A 23,005-nucleotide genomic window follows, 5' to 3' on the forward strand; every position below is an offset into this window, starting at 1 on the left:
GGCCTTGTGTATTACCTTGTACTGGCTTAATTTTCATATAACTCTCTTCACGGAAGGTGTTTTTGAAAGCCTATGGATATCTATTGGATTTTAAGACATCCAAATATATAGATCCAGCTGATTTCCTCATGCACGTGCATGCAGCAGATTTGTGAAGTGTAACTTCCCTTTACAAAAAACCCAAAGACTGACTTCCCTCCTTAATAAAAGGTGTTTATCTATGTGTTTATTTCTAGATTTAATAACTTCTTCTCATTTTCATGCTAAAGGTGTCAAGATTACTAGTCTGCATTACTCGGATATCCACTATAATCTTAAGAAAATGAAAATGAACCGCACCACCACCACCCCCGCTCTGCTGCTCCAGTCTGTCTGCACTGGAAGAATCTTTCCTTTTGCCTATTAATTGGCAGTTGCTGCTTGTGTACAGCAGATTGTTTTAGACCAAGTTTGCTAGTTGCATGTTACACACAAATCTATTTTTATAAAACCATTACTGAAGCCCAAAATGTGGCTGTAAGATTTAAAATATCTTTAGTTTTGGTGGGTTTTAATCTTTGGGATTTTATGCTCTTGATACCTAACAGATTTCCGCCCCACCCCCACCCCCAATCTTCCTCCTCTATTTCTTTTTCATCCTGCTTTTACATGCAACACTCCTTTCTATTTTATTTTTTAACGAAGTTTCTGCCCAGATCGAGAGGTTTATATGTTCTTAACTGTCAGGTTTTATTGTAAAGGATTTTTAACAGCAAGGTCAGTCCATGGGAAGTTCTGTTATTCATAATGAAGGATAGGTGGCACTCTTGTTATTTTTGTTTGGTTTCCTGAAAAAAATCAGGTGTATGTACTCTCTCAGTAAGATTTCTTTTTATAGAGTAAGTGCTTTAGAGAGTGTTCTTGAACACTGAAGAGGATTTTAAGGTGTTTTTTTTAAATATGAACACATACTTAAATTGTCTGAGTCTGGGTCTGGTTCACGGTACTCTCTAGGAAGAGGAAATATGTTATTTTTATGAAGACCTTAAGAATAAGTGCTCAGCTATATGGCATTGGCTCATTTTACATATATAATTTTTGGTTTTATATATTTCTTACTATTTCATTAGGCAAAGAAGAAAGCCAACAAATCCTTTAATGTAATTTTAACTCCAGTTATTAATACCTTTATACTTAGTGCTTTCTTGTTAGTTTTGTATTCAAAGTATAGATTTGGGTTGGCATGGTAATCATAGCACTGTTGAATGAAAGGAAACGGCATGTTAGCAAGTGCTAAACCGTCAACAGAGCCTTTATTTCTTAATCCGGGGTAGTAAATACTTGTTGCCCTAATTCTATAAATTGATTGTAGAATTGTATAGGGTTCTGTGTAGGTTTTTGAGAGTTTTTAAAAATCCTGAAATACAGAAAAATATATGGCAGTAGAGGTATGGCATGTTAGATGTTTTCTGTAACTTTAAAGGAAAACTCGTTTCAACTCTACTGAATTTTTTTGCTTCTCTTACTCTGTGCACAGCTAGGACATGATTATGTGGAGGTATTTTAACCTTGATGCTTGATTACATCAAATGAAATCAATTTCCTTATTACTACTGGCTGACGGTTTCATACGGCTGAGGCAAAGTGATATGGTGACCTCAGTCCAATTTCTCTTGATCCATTTGTCAATCAATTGATTCTGTTATTGCTCTTCCCAGAAGAGTGCCCGTGGTTGAAAGGAAAGGGGATAAGTAGAGTTGGAATGAGCAGAGATGAGAAAAGTTTCCATTCTGCCTCTGTCCAAGGGTATGAATCTCTTCCACATGAATACCTAAATACCTCAATATTTTGTGACATATTCTTGCCATGTAAACCTCCCTGTGATGGGATCATGGCTTGTCCAATGCCACAGACTCTTCAGGGAATTTCTCAGTTGAAACCTTTTAAGTAGAGCCTTTCCCAAGTACTGAATGTCCTGTAAGGCTACTTTTGTCATGCAGTTCAAATAAAAAATTAAATAGGTAATGTAGAAGGAAACGTGAAAAATAAAGGAGAAGCTCATTATAGACAAAAAATATATATTTGAGTGATTTTCATCAAACACCTAGTAATAGGTGTTACTACCTAATCATAGCATAATGTGCATTGTGTTCTTTTATATATTTTTTCAATGCTTTACTTTTAGTTAACCACAGTTTCAGACTATGCTTTGCTAGTATGGTATGAACTTAGTTGAAAGAAAATCCCTTCTTGAAAGAGTTTCCAATCTAATTTAGATTTTAGATATCTTCACTTTAAAATATTTAGTTAGTATATATTCTCTGGGGAAAGAATGCTTGATTTTAATTTTGATGGTGATTGAATTCTGGAATTAAAAATTGATTGAACAAGCTATTTTGTTTTAATGGGTGAAGAAACATTTTATAACTTGGCAGTTTATTTTACAGGTTATACTTTTGGTGCCTTTCCATGTAGTACAGGCTCATGTATTACTCATCCCTTCCTTTTTCTCCTGCAAAGTGTTTGGGGTTTGGTTTTATATATATATATATATGTTTTATTTATATATATATATATATATATATGTATACATATATATAGTTTGTTTGTTTCCAATACCCTGAAGTGTTTGAATTGAAGAGTCCTTAAAAATCTGTTTTGGGGCAGGAAGTTTTCTTGATGATTTGGATAACGTTTACTTTTACTTTCTAATGCCAAATCAGATTTCAAACTATTAGATGCCATTAAGGCAAAAAATTTTATGTGTTTTGTACAATAACACAAGTCCCAAATGGTGGTAGTTACTGAAGTTAACACTTTTTGCCCAACTGTGGGAGTACTAGCATGTTTGAGAGATTCCAATTTTGGTTCTTATTTATGCTTGACATTTAATGTGCTTGACATTCTGATTATTTTACACCTACCTAATTTCTTCTAGCTCAAGGGATAACGACAATATTTTAAACAGTTGTGAAGTGTAGCTGTATGTTATTAAGCAGGTGCCTTACTACAAATGGAAGGAAAAAGTCTCTAAATTATTTCTAGAATCATTGGTTTTGTGTCTTAAGACAGTTAACTCTATCCCAGCTGAAACCAGGACAGTATGTCCATAGCACACATTTACTGCTGGTATGGTAGATCTTAGAAGCAGCTGTCCTGTGTCTTGCGTTATAGATAATTGAGGTATAACATGAGAAATTAAAATATATTGAAATAAAATTACCTGATTGATTGTAACTATACTTTGTTGAAAGTCTTTCCTGTCCCTTTGCAAAATAATTTTATTAGCCATCTTTGTTTAGTTGTATTCCCATGTAAATATGTGGTTCCCTGCAGTCTTCCAAGGTTTTAGGCTCTTTCAAAAAGAGTAAAACAGGTATCAGAGAAAGAGGAAGCAGAAGGAAAATGGTAGGAAGGCCAAGGTGGTGGTCACAATTTCTGTTTGTTTCATCTACTAGAAATTTTGTGTTGCATTTAACTGTTGTAATTGTGTGTGAATTGACTATATGAAGAGTGATGAAGAAATGTTAAAATACTTTATTTCACAGACCCATGTGGTGACATTTTAAGTACTTACCCAAGTCTTCACAAAACAGTCATCATGTCCCAGCAAGGGGTCCTTGAAACAGCACTGACTGAATGCGTTATAACAATGATTTTTTTTTTTCTAATATCTATCCATCTATCTATCTTTATTTTGCAATCTTGCCACCTGGTGGTATATTCTGGCAATAAAAGTTTGGTTAGAAACCTGTTCCAAGAGTCATATTTACTTTTGTAGGCAAGATCTTAAGAGCAGAATTTAAGACTGGATTATAAGTAGGTTCTTGGTTTTTAGTGTACAAGTTCAGCGTGTTATTCCTTTATTGTGTCAGTGTCCCATGTTAGGTGCAGTGTAAGGTTGTACGTGTTTTTGCATTAAATATTTGTTTTCCTCTCCACTCCGATTTCTACAGACATGAGAGAAGAAAGTCTAGAAATATTGTCTGGTCCTGGAACACTGAGTAATGGCACATTAATCTTCAAAATACATTTGAGGTGTAGTTTAAAAAGGAATGGTGTCCATGTCCTGAAATTCCCAGATAAAATTATGCAAACTGAATTTACCTAAATTATGGTAAGAACATTTAAGGGATGTTGATATCCATAAAACAAGTACTACAAATCCAAGGAATATGGAACTCAAATGTATTTGGATAGTTTAAGTTTTCATTTGGGCATAAGGTGGAGACTGAATTCAATGATGTGCCAGACCTGGCATCTTTAAAATCCTAGTGGCTGGACCACTGGGGGAACTCGCTCCTTTATGTTAATCCAAGATGAAGCAGATGTGGTCTTACTGGTGTCAGTGTGGGGAAACCCTCATTTATAATAAAAGATGTTTTCACATAGTGTTCAAAGGGCATTAAACAATCCTGTTTTTGCAAGCTGAATCCAAACCTGATTTACTGAGGGGTAGGATGAACTGATCATTAACTGGAAGTTTTAAGTCAGAAGTGGATGTTTTCTCTACCAAGATCGCCTCCGGCTGTACCATATGCTGTTGTTTGACACAAGAGTAACTGAGTAAAATTCTGTGACTTAGGTCAAAAATGTCATCATACTGGAGCACAGTAGTTCCCTTTTAATGTAAAAATGTGAAATTGTATTTCTTTTTGTCTGTCTTTATGGTATAGTGTTGATGTGTTTGCACATGGAACACTTGCATCCAGCACAAGCTCTCCTGCTTACAGAACTGCTGCCTCTTAGATCAGTATGCCTTCTTGAGTATCTCTGACTTCTTTCATAATAATGTCATTTATTCATGATGACATCATTATGTTGACCGTAAGACCTCTCAGTTATTCACTTGCAGGTTCTAATGTCACGCAAGGAAAACCAAGGGAATCTCTCTCCCCTCTGCCGTCCTCCCTCTCTGTCTGTCTTTCTCTCTCACACAGACACACACAACCCCCCACCAGCTGTACATTGCCCCCCCAGCTGTAGCAGCCTGCAGACAGCCTGTCATCCTCTGCAGTGGCTCTCCCGTACGATCGCATACAGCACAAACAAAACATTGTTCTGCGTTTTCTGTCCTCCTGCCCTCTCTGATAGGAGGCAGAGCAGCAGATACCAAAGCCAACACGATGAGCACTGTCCATTTTGTTTGCTGTCTGCCTTCTCGTTCTTATCTGTGTCTTGGCCTCAGCCTTCCCCTTCCCACTTTCAGCCCTTCACCCCCCCCCCCTCCTCGTTAACATTCTGTATTTGTCCTGTTAGTACTGAATATTAATAATGTTGAGTAGCTGTTCTGGAGCAGCTTGAAGTGCTGAAGGTTTAGACTTACCTTCTTCAGGGTGCTAGCTATTTTTAAAGACGATGGGATTTGCAACCAGTTGAAAGTCTCCAAAGGACTGTGTGCATTAAAAATACCAGTTATTTACATATATGAGAGGCCAGAGGGCTAGAGCACTGATAAATGGACAAGTGCGAGAGATTGTTGAGACTGAGACTCATCATTCCGAGCTATTAATATAGATCTTTGGCCACAGAGTTAGAACTTTTAAATCACATTATTTTACTGCAAAATGCCTCTAACTCTTTAAGACACTGAATGTTTGCTCTTGGATCTGTTTCTCCTGTGGGGTATCCTTTAGATCAATCCTTGTTTGTTCTATTAATTTGCTTAATTCTCTGGGGTTTGTCAAATCTAATTATCTCTTTTCTTTCTTCCAGTTTTGAGATCAAGATTGATTAACCAACACAAAAAGACCCAGCTGGTTATGTGACTTGGAACCCTGTTTATGAAGCACTCATTCATTTTTACAAGACGACAGCACTGTATGTTGTTTTTTCTTTTTCTCCCCAAAATTAAAAAACAACTGTTGTAACTTAATAGAAATCCTAGAAAATATAAAATTCCTGAGGAATTCAACTCTTATTGATAAACAAGATCTTGATTTTTGGCTTAGTGACACCAGCCAAGGAAATAGAAGTGCTCTGCTTGCTTTACCATACTACTAATCAGAGGTTTCTTCCACATAACAATGCTACTTGTGGTTTCACATCACTTAAGGAGAGCTTCCCTTAGTTTGAAAGATCAATCTGCTTTCTCTTTACATTGTGTTGTATTAAGTGTGGGATTAGTGAGTGTGACAAATGTGTGTTTTAGACTGCATTGATAATGGATTATGTAAGGGCCAGTGCTGAAACCCAGAGCAGAGACTGTAAAGTAAATGCAGGAGGAGACTGCAGTGCCACTTAATGATACCTATACAAACAGGTAGCTCTAGCAGAACTCTAGATTCTCTCCCACCCCCTGGGACTGCAAGATTTTGGACTAAATAATGCTTCCTCTGTACTTGATTTAGACAGGATTTTTCCACAATTATACATTTTTTCTTTGTGAGATATACCCTTAATTTTAATTGCAAAATAAAATTGCACAGATAAAGTATCAGCCTTATAGTCTGTAACCCAAGGGTGGGAATGCATAAATGAAAGTTCCAACAGTAACATTAAGTGGCTTAACTTTTTTTTTAATATTATAAGCTAAAACCTAATAAAATTAAACTGTTAGATACAGGTGAAGTGCTGATATGTACATCATCATGCTATATGTTGTATGAATCTTTTCCTTTTCCATTTCTGTGAAAATGTTCTGCCTTAACAGTGATGAGACTTTTTCATTTCTGTAATTAGGTGGTGGGGTTTTTTCAATTGTTAAATATTGGAGGCAATAAATTTACATTATGTTCCACTTAGACTAGCAGGAATCCAAGTAACGCTATCAGGTACAGGGCAGCACCAGATTATTTCAAGCATTTCTTTAGTCATAACTGCACTAGAAGTCAGGCAGCTTGGATTGGCTGAACTTTGTAACCATGTTAAAATGAAGTTGCTCTACTTGCTCTGAACGTATGAAGATTCCGTTATTTTTTTAAGTGAAAGGAAAAAGCTGATATTTATTCTCGATTTTCTGTTGAAAACTAAGTGGTTCTAGTGACTTGTAAGTGGTGATACAATAAATGTACAATCTGTATTTTCATATATTACATCTCTTGTTACTGAAAGTTCATTAACCAAGAAGGGAAAATGAGGTATAATATTCAAACTGTTATAGAAAAAGGGGAAACAGCACTCACTACCTACTAAATTAAGTGTTGGGCTTTCAAAGTAGTAGAACCAATAAAGAAAAATTAATAAGTATTTACTCTTAAATAGAGTTTTGTACAGCAAAGTATAAGATTACTTTTGATTTTTATGATTACAAGAAGATGTCTGAGCAAATTTGCTTTATGACAGCAATAATTATATTCCCAGTATGGTAATAAGATTTGGTAGCATGTTACTAGGAAAGAAAAAGGATCACACTTGCTCTTTTTTTAACAAGTAAACATAGGAAACAGAAACTTTACAAGAGTGCCCTATCATATTGGGTGTCTTTTTCTGTTCACTTCCTCTCCTATGACACGTGCAGAAGAAAGAAGACAAAACTTGATGTGAAAAACACAAAGAAATTAATAACAACTGCACTGATAAAACAGCTTTGCAAGTTTTCTATGAGTAATTAAGGAAGCTTTTCATAGCATATAGCTTTAAGTTCTGTATAGCTGCTGTGAAGAAGACTGTATGAACTTGTTTTAGATTATTCATTTGCTTTTATACTGTATGTTAAGAAGATGAAAGTAACTGTTGTATTATGAAATTTATAAAAAGTATTATATTCTACAAAATGGCACTTGCACAACTTTAATGTATTCAAAATATCATGTAATGTAATGTGGATAGAAATTATTCAAGGATTTGCTCTTTTTTGTCACTAATAACTTCCAGATGAATTTCCACTAGGGTGATAAGTGTACCTATAGTTCTCACCTACGTGTAAATGTTTGATAGGCTCTTTTAACTAAAACTAATCTAACTTATATTAAAATGTTCTGCTTAGTGCCTATATTTTTTCAATATAGAGCAGAATGAAAACATGGCCATAATGACCATATGGGTAACTGTAACATCAGGTTACTGCAGTGTGTTAAGCATTACTTCTTACTGACATCAGTTTTTGACTGCAGTAGTTTGGCACTGTTGCTTTAATGAAGGTTTTAATAGGTGCTATAAGCTGTGCAGACCAAATATTGCTCTTGTCTTTCAAAATACTGGAGATTCAAGCTTCATTTTTTTCAAAAACTCTTAGAACAAGTAGTCTATAATCTATTTGTCAGACATTGAAATGTCTGTAAGAGACTGAAAAGCTGACAGACTTACTAGAGAGGGAACTTTCTTAGTCATTCAGCTATTAAAAAAAAAAAAAAAAAAGCCTCCCCAAGGTTTTTGTACTTCTTTTGCAAAGAAATACGAAGAGTTTTAAATACCATCATTTTCTCTATTTCTTAATATAATACACAATAATTTTCATTTCTGTTGTGGAAGGCAAGCTGCCGGGCACAATCACATAATTTAGTATGCTTGTAAAAATAAAAAAATGCAAAACCTCTAAACAAACCTTCCTAAAGAACGCTCTGCCTTTAGCCTCTCAAATACTGTTCTAGAAAGGTATAATGGACTAAGAGTCTAACTATAAGGTATATCTAACTATCCCTGGATTTCATTGTTTAACTTGCCTTCGAACCAAAATTGAGATTGCATTTACATAAGATGTTGCTTGTTTCCACCGATGACCACAAGGCTTCTGTTCTGGTTAGGTCTTAACACAGGCTTTAGATAACTGTTGTGGTTTAACCCCAGCCTGCAACTAAGCACCACGCAGCCGCTCGCTCACTTTCTCTCCCACATCCCACTGGGTGGGGGGGATTGGGAAGAAAAAGTAAAACTTGTGGGTTGAGATAAGAACAGTTTAATAGGACAGAAGGGAAGAAAATAATAATTATTATAATAATAAAAATTGGAATATACAAAACAAGTGATGCACAGTGCAATCACTCACCACTCACTGACCGATGCCCAGTTAATTCCCGAGCAGCGATCCGCACCCCAGGCCAACTCCCCCCAGTTTATATACTGGGCATGACATCACATGGTATGGAACACCCCTTTGGCCGTTTTGGGTCAGCTGCCCTGGCTGTGTCCCCTCCCAGCTTCTTGTGCCCCTCCAGCCTTCTTGCTGGCTGGGCATGAGAAGTTGAAAAATCCTTGACTTGGTCTAAATGCTACTCAGCAACAACTGAAAACATCAGTGTGTTATCAACATTCTTCTCCTACTGAACCCAAACCACAGCACTGTACCAGCTACTAGAAGGAGAATTGACTCTATCCCAGCCGAAACCAGGTCAATACATTGAACGGGGGGTACCACTACTTTGACTGTGGGATTTTGTCAGGTGAGGCCGGGAGCACATAAGGATTATTTCTTCACAAAGGTAACTGCAACTATCGTCCTCTCCTAAAGATATTCCCATATTAAATCCTTCAGAGTTTTGTTTTATCATTCTTGTGGTTTATCTAAGTTATTAAGGAAGATACTTTGGGCTGCTATTTTATTTCTGTACTACTCAAAAATTAAGTATCAGTTGTAACTGAGAATGAAGAAGCTGAAGAAATGGCTTCAGCTTCAGCACCAGATGCAGCCACAGTCTTGCCTGTAAATGCAGGGCACTAGTGAAGCCACTGAAACTTTTGGCTTTTCAGATAGTTACGATGACCTTTGGCAAACTATTCTCTTGCAACTTCTTCCATCTACATTGGAGGAAAATAGCTGTAACAGCAAAGCATGGGATTACTAGTCTCACTTCATGACAACTCTCAGCACAGCTATGGTGCGCACTAATTATACATCAGCTCATCCCAAACGATTGCCTATATGTCAACAAAATTTGGTTTATAGGTTTGATGTCAGAGACAGTCCCATCTATCCATTTCTGTGTTACTTTTCCTGGGTTTGTCCCCTATGTTTTGAAGGGGAAGAAGAGTAGGTTCCATTTTCTTTCACTTGTTAGATGTGAACATGTTATTAATTCAGAAAAGTTGTGCAGAAGTAGAGTACGTCTGTATCTACAATTACCTGTACAGTAATCTTTTTTTGCACAACTAAATTAAAAATATAGGTATCTGTGAATATGTCTGAACTCTTTGAAAATCAAACTTCCTTTAATTAAATAATCTTTTTTACTATCTGATGTTACTGACATTTTCTAATCATACAATTGCTACTTAATGTCAATTTTATGTTATTTTATGAGGTCAGTAATGGTAATATTACAACATAACTATATTCAGTGAGAGGGTAATGGTAGATAATATCTAGCTCTTGCATAGGACTTCTCATCAGTAAACCTTGAAGTGCATTAGAAAAAGTATGCATTGTTATCTCTATTTGATAGGTGATGGAAACCATGGCCCTGAGAAGTTATCTAGCATGTCTGTGCAAACCTGTTTCCATGTATTCTGTTGACTAAACATCATGGTATAATGACTCTCCTGGGCAACATATTAAAATACAATGTGGAAACAAAAAAAGCCAAAAAAGTTTATGGTATTTTAATGGAATAAAATTAAGGATTTTTTTTTTTAACAGAAAAAACTGAATGTATTGCTGCTGAATTCTATGTGTTGTGTGTGCTGTCCAAGTCATTCATTAGATTCAAATGTATTAAACAGGAAGTTAATATATAAAGTCAGTTTATTTTTTTTATTATTGACTGTCAGCCCGTGGTTTAAATATTTCTCATCTGTCTTGGTGTGAACTAGCTGTTGAAAAATCACAAACCCCTTCAGTTCAAGTAGCTGATTTTCCTTTCTATACAGTATGTATGCCATTTTTATCTTTTGATAAAGAGTACAGTGGGTGTTTGTGCTCCAGATGGTTTTAAGAAATGGAGTAAGGTTAGGAAGAGTGAATAATCAGGTGAGACTTCAGTAAATGCTCAAGTGACTGGAGAAAAGGGGACTAATTACTCAGTAGCTGTCATTACTAACTTTGAATATAAATGACAGCCTGGCCCTAATCTAATGATTTGACTTCTGTACGGCTGTGTGAGCTAGGCAGCGTAGTTCCTGGCATGTCAGGGAAATTAAGTTTCCATGGAATTTTTTATAGATTAGGACACAAATGAAAGATTTTAATTTTTTTTTTAAATCATATTTTAATACTGTATTACTGATGTAATTATTTTTTTCTTCCTTATTACTTTTGATATACTTTTCTGATTTAAAATTATTTTGGAAATGTTGAATATTATTAAAAAGGTAAAAACTGTATAGCAAGAATTGAAATTATTTTTTTAATATTTATTTTATAATTGTTTTGTCAATAATATATTTTAGTTTTACATGCTGGGGATAATTTTAATTTTGTCTTTCCTCTTTATATACTGGATTTGCTGCGATGTCACTAAAGTAGCTGCTTTGAGGTTTGGCATTTGACCAAAATTAAATGGTTAGTTGTATGTTCTGAGAGGCCTTTGTATAGTGCATTGCTCAGTAATGTCACTGAGAAAAAACATTTGTTCAGAAATTTGTTCACTGGCTATCTCTGTATGGCATAACAGGAGCTTCTTACAGGTGCTGTTTAGCATATTTTCCTTCTCTGAGTAAAGATAACATGCTCCGGAGAGTAGCTGCAAATGACAAATTTCTGTTCCCTTTGAAACAATCCTTGATAATACCCAGAAATTGCTTGCAATCAATTAACAGATGCCCTCCATGAATGTGAAATTCGTGTCTGCTATTTGTTGCTTTAGGTTTTTTTCTTGGCAGGCTGTTTTATGGTACAGATTTTGTAGGTATGCTACTGGATTTTTACTGGCTTCTCTCTCTTCCTAGACTTCTCAGAGCCCAGATTAATGCTTTTCTGCTGGTTTCTCCTAATACAAAGCATACAAATGTGTATTTTCTTAATGTGACACCACAGAGTGCTGAGTACAATTCAAATGCTAATACGTAGAAACTAAATCTCACAAAGGAGATGTGTTAACATTTGTCTTTATTCACTGTATTTCAAAGGCTATGTGCCAAATCTTGCTTGACACTTATAGCATACTACATTATACAAATTTATCCCTTAAAGGGAAAGAGAAGCATTTGCTTTTTGCATAGTTTAAGTCTTTTGATCCCATGGAAAAGTGAAGGTTTCCTTTCATGACCCCACCTGAGCCTGCTTTGCTGATTCCTCCACTTTCTCCCTGATTCCTGTGTTAAATTTCTCCTTTTCAGGGAGAAACTGTGAACTGAATATATCCAACAGAGCCTGGATTGTTGTTTTTTTGTTTTGGTTTTTTTTTTTTCCCAGCTGATTTTGTTTTACTGCTTTCCTGGGTGCTGGAAAATCTTCTCAGTTACTTTGGTGCTCTTCTCCCCTCTTTTTCAATTTCCCCTGCAAGTGTAGCTCCTTGCTGAGATCAGGCTTAGCTCTTTTTAGACAAAATACAAGTTCCCTTTTTTCCTTATTATTATGAGAATGTATATTTTGCTTGTGGACCTTGTTTAGCTGCTTTAAATTTTAAGTGTTTTGCCTGCTGTTACCCATGGCTGTTAGAGTTCCATTGACTTCACAGAATTGTGTACTCTTACATCAACAAAGTAGGTAAATTCTCTGTTTGCTTTCAGTTGATGATCCAATCATCTTCTATTGCAATCCTATCCATTTTTCCCCTGGAGAGTTCATCTAAGCCAGTAATATTAATGCCTTTCTAGAATGGGTATTTGGTACTTTCCAGCTTTTGCAGAGTTGTGTAACCCACTGCACTTCCTACATCTCTCCCCAGGCCGCAGAGTCTTTCAGAAAAGCAAATGAAACTGGAGAAGAGTTTGTGACTGATCCAAGATGAGACCTCTCTTGCTACTTTCCCCCAGTCATTTGGCCACACTGTGCCTCGGGCTGGGCCCTGACTTCGGGCTCCTCACATCTTTGTTCCTTACTTGTCTCTGTAGTATTCTGAGACACAGGTTTTGAATTTTTTGGATTCTCAATCATTGGCACTGTCTGTTTGGATGGACCGAGTGACTTATTCTTAGGGCTCATTTCAGATTTCGCAGTAATCTCTCTCTGCAGATGTCGGTGCTTCAGCACTGAGTGAAGTGATGCTTTGTTTTTTATGTATGCAAGCAACACATGGTCTGCAGCCAGCTACTTAAACTCACAAAATATTTAAGAATGTGTTTAAATGCAAGGTCTTACAGAAAATGCAAATTTATTACTTACTACTTTTCATTTGATTCTCATGATAGATTTCTGGAGAGTGCTCTGAGGCTTTTTTCCTTTGGTGCTATCACTACTTTGCCTTCATGCTTGTGCTGATTTTCTTTCTTTGCCTGAGCCCCATAACACTTGTTATCAGTAGCTACAATTTCCTGCCACCTGTGGTGGAATATATTTCTTCATTATGAGCTTTTTGCTGCTTCCTCAAATTTTGTTTTTGATTAGCTGCTATGGAATTTTTACTTATCATTTGCTTGTCCTGCAAAACTTAATCATCTGATAGATATAAAAATTGCTGCTTCTAGTTTATATTGGCCCAAATCACTTGGTGCCTGTTCCTGGTACCAGTACTGAAGTGGTACTAAATTTAGCACAAGGGAGTGTGGTGGAAGACTGGATTTTTTAGGGTTTGTTTTGTTTTGGGTTTGCGGTGGTTTTTTTTCCCCTTCCCTTCCCTGAAAGTGAAAGAGCACTGAAAATGCCAAGGCTCAGTTCAGAGTGACTTACCTGAATTGGGTTAGAATATAGAATAGATCACAAGTTTTTATTCTGAATCTGGTGAACATTTTCTTAATGTCATTTGCAGCAACTTTAAATCTCTATTTTAGAAGCTATTATATTTTTAAGGACCTCTTTAAAAATGAGAATGTAAGCAGAGGTTTACCGCTCCCTATTAAATCTTCATGGAAGTGACATACTGTGAATCCTCCTGCTCAGATTAGAATGGAAGAGAACTATAAATTACACCAACTATTGGCTTTATAAATGCAAATATGTATCTTGCTGTTGTCCATTAAATGGACTTTTCCATACTCAATTTTAAAAAAAAACCCAACTTTTAATCACAGGAACAGCTGTCCAACACCTCATCTGTAGTGGGTAGTTTCTTTTCTCCATCAACATCATCTGGAACAAGGATAAAAACCGTGGAAATGTTAGAGTGTGATAAAAAGAAGCATGCTTATATATGAAAGCAAATGTAAATTGCACTGGATTTCCAGCATCAAAAAAGGGACTTGGCAACTACAGATGTATAACTTAAAAACTGTAGGAGGAAAGAGAAGAAATGGTTTTGTTTCTCTGTGCCGAATTCTGTTGGAGCAGCTGGTGTGAGCTATGTACCAGAGATGAAGTGGTATCGTAGGTAAAACTGCTGCTGTCTGGCACGCAGTAATTCATCTGATGTTTGCCAGTGAGGCTGCTGGAAAAAGGGCTGCTGAGGAGTAATGCCTAATAAAAGAAAGAGCAAAGAATAATTTTTTATATTCTTTATTGATACTTTTATCTTTACTCTTCCTAACCAAACCTAGCCCCTGGGATATAAATGACAATGTGAAGGGAGGTGCGTCCATATTAGTCTTTATGAACTGCTTGTATTAGGCAGCAGAAAGCTATTTATGAAACAGTCCATGGCACTACTGGAAAAAGTTGTAAGGATGACCTTGATGGGTCCTCCCTGCCCCCACTTCTCCCAGTTACTTTTGTTCCAAGATGCCGGCCCTACTCTCATGAGGTGGGGCTCATTTTCGTTTTTTTGGTGGTTGGTTTGGGTTTTTTTTGGTGGTGTGTGTCATCTCCCCCCACCCCCCGAGCTCACCACTGAGGAATTCTTCCTCTTTCCACCATCCCACAGGTCCCCAGAGAAATGGCACACGGTCTTTCTGGAGTAGCATGATTCACCACTGTAAACGTCTCTGTCAGTCTTGCTTGAGAAACTTCATGGAAATGGAAATGAAATCTGTGCCCAATGGGCATAGACTTAACTTACAACAACTAAGCTCTTTTATTTTTCCTCCCTTTTCTTTTAAGAGTGCATGCATTTCTACTTTCTTATTTATGGATGAGATGAAATGAAAATAAAGCACATACTTTGCAAGGTGGTGAGATTAAAGGTGGTGCTGAGTCTTAGCTTTCTCAAAAGCTTTTTTTTTTTTCAAATACCGTGAAGTAGCTTTCCTGAAAATTAGGAAAGGCAAATGGTTATATATAGTTTCTGACAAGGGCTAGGAGCAGATCCTTTCTTTATGGAAAGAGTTTTAGCAAGAAGGTAGCTTCTTGTTTCTGTAACCAGTTCATGAGAGACTGAGTGAGTCTGAAGTTGCATCTGAACCAGAGTTTATAATGATCAGAAATGGATCATTTGTAGTCATCAGAGAACCACTGAATTTTGAAGAGAGATTTGACAGAGCTTGGTTGGTGGACTTTGCAGGTTAGTGGGATTGCCTTTTATGAAGAGATAAGACTAGCTCATGGTTGTTGAAAAATCTGGTAATTGGGCGGTGAAGGAGATCACTGCAGAACAAAGGCATGTATAGCTCCAGATTAACAGCTCATGGAAGACTGTAATAGTCAGGCGTTGTTTGATGTGATTGTGAAAGAAAGAAAAGAAAGGAAAAGAAGGAAAAAAATCCACCTGATGTAATCAAAGTAAAGAGCCAGCACAATTGTTTTAGCATTTTAGGACAGAATTAAAGGTTAGCAAATTGGCATTTGCAAAGGCTAAAGTAGAGGAGATTGCAGTAGTTAAGACACAAGATTATTAAGGATCAGAGAATTCTCTATCTTGTCTTCATGGATTCTGAATTAATTTCAATACAATATGCACTGCTAAAAAAGAAAAGAAAAAGAGAAAGGAGGAGAAAAGGACACCCTGCAAACCTGAAAAAATAATTTTATTGCAATATGTATGTGAAAGAAAAATGGCAGAAACAGAAAATCCTCCCCCAAATCATCATAAGCATTTTGAATATTAATGAACTTTAAAACACCGGGGGTTTTTTGCACATGCATGCATATAAATACACACGGGTGTTCGTGTGCCTGTTGTACATACACTATTACAGTTAATCACCAGCTAAGGTATAGTAAGATTTAAAACTTAGAAAACAACTGAAGCTTTTCCCATCTGGAGTCTCCTTTTAATCCTTTGATTTTGCTATAGAAGTCTTGACCCTTTTGAGCGTGTTTCATTTTTTTCATAAATCTTGTGTGTAACAAGGCTTTTGTTACTTCTGTAGTCAAATTTTAGTAAACCATAGATTATTTTCATACTATAAATTAAAAATGCATAATTTAGATTTTTTTCTTACCTTGCATTCCCACATTGCGTTGTGCTTACGAAATGCTCTCTCTTATTATAAGACATTCTCAAAGTTTTTGCAATGGTGGTTCAATCCTTATCTGTTACAAGAATTTGGAAGCTGGTATGAATGATTCATTTTGAACAGCTATTTTGGTGGTGCACGCATCATCTTAGATATGACTTTACATAAAATGAATGGGGAAATGCTAGTTTATATACCTCCTCCACCTGCCTATTTAAATGAAAATCCATAAAACTTGAACAGGAGACTGTCATCTGGATTTATTTGGAAAGAACATACTTTAAAAATACAGTAGGGAAAAACAAGGAAGGAGCTCAGGAGTGGTGAATGGTGATCAGCTAACTGTGAAATGGAGGAAATTCTGTGGGCAGTATCAAAACTCACCCTTGGCTTTCAGCCACAGATGTTTGCAGCGCCTGAAGATAAAATGATCCAAACCAGCTAAAATAAAATTAAAACTGCAGCAAGGCAAAAGATAAGATCTGCATATGTTCTCACACATTGAAGCAGAAGAAACTGCTCTCAAAAGTGGTTCGGGTTGTTGTTTGGTTTTTATTTTTTTTACTGGTTTGGAAGGATGAAGAAAGGGAGAGGACAGGTCTTTCATTAGTGTTCTTGGAGGAGGGCTGTATGGAGTGAGGTTTCTGGGAAAAAGATAATCAGAGAAGTTAACCTTCCAATGAGAGAAGTTAGGCTTTTTATGAAACGTGATTTTGGAAAAAATGTAAATCTTTTGCATTGATTAACAGTAGTTTTATTTTTATTGCTGTGGGTACTGGCTTGAAGTTGCTGCTAGTCTGTTATGTGGTGTGTAAAATTCAACATTATGAGGAAGAGAAAATACTATGATAATAACATGACAGCTATTTTTAAAGTACAGACACAAAATCCTAAAACTACAATGCACTTTTCCTCATATATAATCAAAATAAAGTAGTATATTGAAAAAAGTTTACTACAGCTTTGAATGAACAGTGAATGAATTTAATGAAACTTCTGTTACACCGGATTTAGTTCCTTGTTGATTACTGAGAAATAATTCGAATTTCTCAATGTACGAAGAAGTAATGTATAAAAATACAATTTTAATAATCAGTTTATCTTTTTCACTCAACTGTGAATAATATAGTTTTAAGGGTTTAGTGTAATCGCTCTACAGCCCTATTTTTCTTGTTTCTTTATAGGCTGCAGATATAACTCAATCCAGGCAAAAGTCCTGGTGAGGTAAATGAGATGGTACGCTTGCACAGTTTGATCAGTCAGTTATGAATATTCACTTTTTTTGTGAGCAGATGGTAGTTCCAAGTCTGGCAGAAATATTGTCATAAGTATTTTCCTTTAGTACTTCTTATGTTCTGGTTCTTTTCACAGCTCTCCTTCCATTCAGGACATGTTTGTTGTAGGTAATATGTGTCCTGACAAAATGCTTAAAGGTGAGCAAAGAGAAAGCGTGCTCAGAGAAAGGAATAACTTTGTCTTCATACGAGGAAAATGACTGTGACACTTGGTGTGCTCCTGCTTTTTGAATGATGATATATATACATGCAGCATAAATGGATGAAAGAAAGTTTGGATTTAGGGAAAATAAGTTCCCATGTATTTCCTGCACTTTTTCTTCTTACAATATTGGTATATTTGATTTCTTAATTTAATGTACCACTTAAAAAAATGCCTGATCGATTATCTTAAAAAAATTAAATCCTCTGTTTACCAGTGGAGCAGTATGTAAAAGGAAACTACAAAGTCATCTTTACCAAATATGAAGTCATGTATCGTGACTTCTTATAGTGCAGGTAGAATTGGAGACGCTCTGATGAATGGTGAGAGAGAGTAGCCTGATTTGCAAAGGTTGGTCTTTCAGTCGGTCTTTAAAATTAGAGTGGACAAGTATTCAGGTTTGCTGTATGGAAAGTAGGAACTGGTCTCAAGAAGGATCAATTTTGTCCTTATGCATTATAGCACAGCTGCAGTTTGTGGTTATCACCTGCAATAAAATGAGTTGCTCATATCTAAGTAATGTATTGCTGTAAGAGAGAGATTTTTCTTCTAATAATACTTTCATGAATTGAAGGAAATCTTACCAGTAAGTTTACAGTGTCAGTCCCATGAAGTTCTAAGTCAATGTTGTAATTCACAGTATTTATAGAATTTCATTAAACACCACACCTGTTAATTCCCCATCAAACGGAGGTTAGCTAACCAAAGCAACTTAAAATCATAGAATCATTTAGGTTGGAAAAGATCTTCAAGATCATTGAGTCCAACCATCATCCATGCCCACTAAACCATGTCCTGAAGTGCCTTGTCTACACACTTTTTGAACACCTCCAGGGATGGTGACTCAACCACTTCCCTGGGCAGCCTGTTCCAATGTCTGACAACCCTCTCAGTAAAGAAATGTTTCCTAATATCTAATCTAAACCTCCTCTGCCCCAACTTGAGGCCATTTCTTCTTGTCCTATCTCCAGCCACCTGACAGAAGAGACCAGCACCCACAAACTTAATTTGAAGAAAAAGAACTCTGCCACGAGATCTCAGTGATTCTTTCCATGTCTTAAGTATATTCACAGGGATTATTCTGCTATTTTTCTACCTCTAATTGTTTGTTAAATGAACTTATAAGGGTCTGTTGTAAATTAGACTGTAAATCATTTGGTGTGGGAGTTGTGTTGTGTGAATTTTGATAGATGAGACATTATTGACCACAATACCATTTGTAGATTTTGAATAATTCTGCAATCCAGGATTTAATAGCTCTTTCTAATAGAGCTTTAAAATTTCATTTTTGTGTTTCTTATCTTTTTCTAAAGTAGTGCTTTAACTCTTATTCAGGAATAAAAGGAAATTCTCCTAGAAGAAATTCTTAATGCTTTATGCGAACTCTCTTATGGGGAGAACTCCTATTGCAAGATGACCTATGTCTTTACTGCAACTGATTTGAAAGAGCAAAAGGTCAAAAATCTCCTAATGTGTTTTTGACATCTGTTTGTCAGCACAGCGGATTTCAGAAGGGCTGTTGGGACTCTCTTGAAATTGCATTTCTCTTCTGATTTTAATTTTATACCTGGAAAGGATTAGGGGATATTAATTTCAGCTGATGGCTAAAGGGAAAAACAGAAAATATTTTTAGAATGGTACATGCATATCAGAAAAGATATGCGCTCAGAGGAATGTTATATGAGGAAGTGTTTATATAGTTTCATTATTTTATGTGAGTGATACAGAAAAAAATTTAGCAAATTTCTTTCTATCCACTATGCTAAATTTCTGTGTTTTATTTACTATTAGTTGGGTAGAGCAATATTATTCATGACCTTGTTCCCTACTGAAAAGGTATCTTACATAGCAGAATATAATCTAAACAAAAATATAATCTCCTAGAAAGCAATATTTAGCTGTTGATTTATTTACTCATTCTGGATTTCCATCACCTATTATTTTTCCAGAGCTGCTCTCTATCACTATCTCCGGTGTTGATAGTGACCTTGCAAGGTGACGGATTAATTTTGGTGTTTAGGAATTTGTACAGGCTGCTACTCAGTCTTGTATTTTACAATATCTGTATATAATACATAGTATTCTTTAATTCAATTTAAAGCAGTTTAACTATGAACAACCCAAACTCAAATGCAGGAGAAGCTTTAAAAGCTCATCCATCTTTTTGCTGTTCTGTGCTTAGAGTGGCTCTTACGTTCCTCCTGTCATCAGAGAATACTTTGCCTCTAATCTCTTCAGTGGCAGGGCAAAGCGGAATTCACAGAAAGATTATGGTGCCTGGCTGCGAGATACACCCCAAATCTGTCAAAAATCTTAGTAGCCACAAGTGAGTCACAACACTAGACTACAATATACAAATGTCAACTTCTTGCTTTAACCTGACAGGAGGACCTGCCCAGTCCAAAGACCCTCATGACAGGGCAGTGAAATTTGGCTCTGTGCAGGCACCTCTGTAACAGAGAAAGTCTGCTGCATAGAGTTAATTTAGCAGCTACTCTTAGAAAAGCAGCCACATCACCTCCAGTACTGCTGGCTTCTCCTCCCAAAAATGTGTGTAATAGCTTAACTGCTTCTTAACTGTTTGGATTTTTAAACACCAGTGTGACATTTCTTTGGCTTTTGGGAAACTGTTTCGCTATCGCTGATATTAATGTAGCAATTTTAAAAAAGGATTTAAAAAATAGGATTTAGGGAACCTTTTTAACAGTTTTGCAGCCCTGTTGAGAACTATTATAGATTTTGCAATTGACTTTTTTTTTTTTTTTTTTTACTGATCCAAGTGGTGCTTATAAATACATGGTATAAAAGGTGCTGAGAGGAACATATTAATGGCTGGGAGCACATAACTTCATTAACAGTTGAGACTATCCCAATATATTTTTTATTTGCTATTGTTGGAAAAATTAGTAAAAAGGTGTGACAGCTAACTCGAAAAAGAGGCTATAACTTCTGAGAGATATGGAAACTCACTTTTTGGCACCTGTGCAAACCATATAGTTTCCTGAGCAAAAGTGATTTATGTTTGATTTGCACAGCAAATATGCACTACATATAGATGTGCTCCACTGGGACATTACAACTGAGTTTAATAGCTTGAAATTGGAGAAACTCTGCGGTCAGTGAGGAATCATTATTGATGGAATAATTACTTTTTTGTGGAAGGTAATTATTTACCTTGAGCAATGTTATGTTTGTAAGGTCTGGTGGGGTTGACGTGGGCTGCTGTTCCATCACAGCTTCGGCTGATAAAAAACCCTGGATATTGGCCTTTCTGGTTTCAACTTCTCTTGCAGTCATGGTCCCAGTCCTGCCTTGCACCAGCTCTTGCACTTGCTCATCTTTGAGCTGATCTGAGTCCAACCTGGGCTGCAAGGAAGCCACAGCTCTAGGGTGGAAGAAGCCAATGAACCACATAAAGCTGACGCTAAGGTTGAAGGAGAAACACTTAGATTAGTGGGAGTGCTTGAAGTTTCATTCCTCACTAGCTGCCTATCTGAACTTTAAAAAATGGGATCAGTAGCTGATTTTGTTAAAAGAACTACTTATATAGTAGATGTGCTCCATTCTTTCCAGGGACAGCAAACATAGCATAAGATTGCATGTAATTTTAGCATGTGGTTTTAATACCCTATGAATGTTCTGTGGTTAATGCACTTTCAACTACATTTGCATGACAAGGTGTGCTGGTTTTGACTGTCATAGAGGGGGGGAGTGAGCAAGTGGCAGTGTGGTACTCTGGTTGCTGGCTGGGGTTAAACCATGACAAAAGGAAAAGCTTCAGTTCTTCAATTCCCCTAACCTGTGGGGTTTTGTTTGTTTCTTTGTTTTAAGAGAAGTCATTGTTGCAGAAAGCAAAATCAAAAGTTTTGTGTCTTTGTGATCTTAAATTTGCAAATCTGAGATTTGCATCAGTTAGCTTCCATTCAAGATTTTCTTATTTCCTGTAGCTGATTGGCTATCAGCATGCTTTCACTTGGGCAGTGGTAATGTCCTGTAGTTGAAATTAAGATCCATGAAGGAATATTTGTTGACAAAAGTACACAAAGAATCCCATTTCCTTCTCCCTGACAATCACTTCTTTCTTGCATTTAGTCCTGCAGTGAGCTGGCTACAGAAGGAAAAAGAGCAGAAGCTTCTTTTTTTAAATGGAGCTTAGGGAAGACTGAAATAAGTTTTCCATAGATAACTGCTTTCTGAAATGTCTCTTCCTGAGGTCAAAACAAGCTCCAGTGGTCACACATGGGCAGCAGGGGGAGCCTGCACCTGAGGAGGAGGATGTGGCACTGCTCTCTCTGGCAGTTGTTAGAACTGCTTGGGTGTGCTCCATTCTATGGTACTGTTGCTGGGTAAAAGAGCTACTTAGCTTCAAAATTAAAATACTTGATGGTTTGCATTGTAAAACAGCATTGCAAGGAACCTGTAGAACCTGTATCCAAGCAGAAAAATTAAATGAAACAGATTCACACAGTTTCTCTGTCATGAGATTGTTCTTGGATAACAGAGCAGTGTGACTCTCACAAAGACATTAATGTGGATGACGAGGCTTATTTGTCATTTACGACTGAGGAACCTGAGTGTATAAAAACTTCACGAGCTTGAGCAAATATACAGCTCTACGTGCAATAGTTGTGCAGAGGTTAACTTTGTGATTCTTACCATTCCTCATCTAATATGATAATTACTTTTGGCACCTTTGTGTCTAGGCCTAATTCATCTTGCAAAGATAAGGTAATAATTTACCACTTAACCTCATTCTTCATGTGCCAAATAACACAATAGTGCAATAAAACTTAGAGATGCAAGTTGGGAGTAAAGAATGGAGGACAATATCTTGGGCAAAAGCAATATCTGAACAGTAAAATAGGAAGGATCAGAGGGAAATTCTGCCTCGAAACAAGTTGTGCTTTAGCAAAGAGTCTTGCATTAGTATTTTTACTTGGTTTTACTGTGGTAAATGTGTGGTTTGCTGTGGTGAAACGTGTACAATTCTCCAGCAAACATCTGTAGATTTCAAAAAAGGACATGGTTCAGGCAGTATTGCTGTACCATTAGTGGCATTTTATGGTAGGCTGTACAAAGTTGCATGTTCCTAGTTAATTTTTAGTTTTGTACTATTGCTCAGGCACACTTTGTGCAAATATGCCTTGGTCCAGGCTAAAAAAAAACCAAACCCAAACCTGAGACAGTTTTTAGTGTATTGGAAATAGGAATGACACAAGTTAGTCCAAATAAAGAGGGGAATATTTAAAAATTCCCAAGGTGAAAGAAACTGTAATTGCTACTTGGCTCT

General features: G+C 36.5%; 1 protein-coding gene across 17 annotated transcripts in view; it reads left to right on the plus strand.

Moving 5' to 3' along the window:
• The window catches only part of ATP2B2 (ATPase plasma membrane Ca2+ transporting 2), a 440,214-nt gene that overhangs the window by 143,957 nt on the left and 273,252 nt on the right, over nt 1-23,005 (plus strand). For all 17 annotated transcript variants that reach the window (XR_011322006.1, XM_069769735.1, XM_069769737.1 and 14 more), the window contains one exon: nt 5,695-5,799. The gene's annotated coding sequence lies outside the window, so the exon portion shown is untranslated. The remainder of the gene's footprint in view (nt 1-5,694; nt 5,800-23,005) is intronic.

This window comes from Haliaeetus albicilla, chromosome 24 (assembly GCF_947461875.1).
Source record: "Haliaeetus albicilla chromosome 24, bHalAlb1.1, whole genome shotgun sequence".
NCBI classification, from domain to species: domain Eukaryota; kingdom Metazoa; phylum Chordata; class Aves; order Accipitriformes; family Accipitridae; genus Haliaeetus; species Haliaeetus albicilla.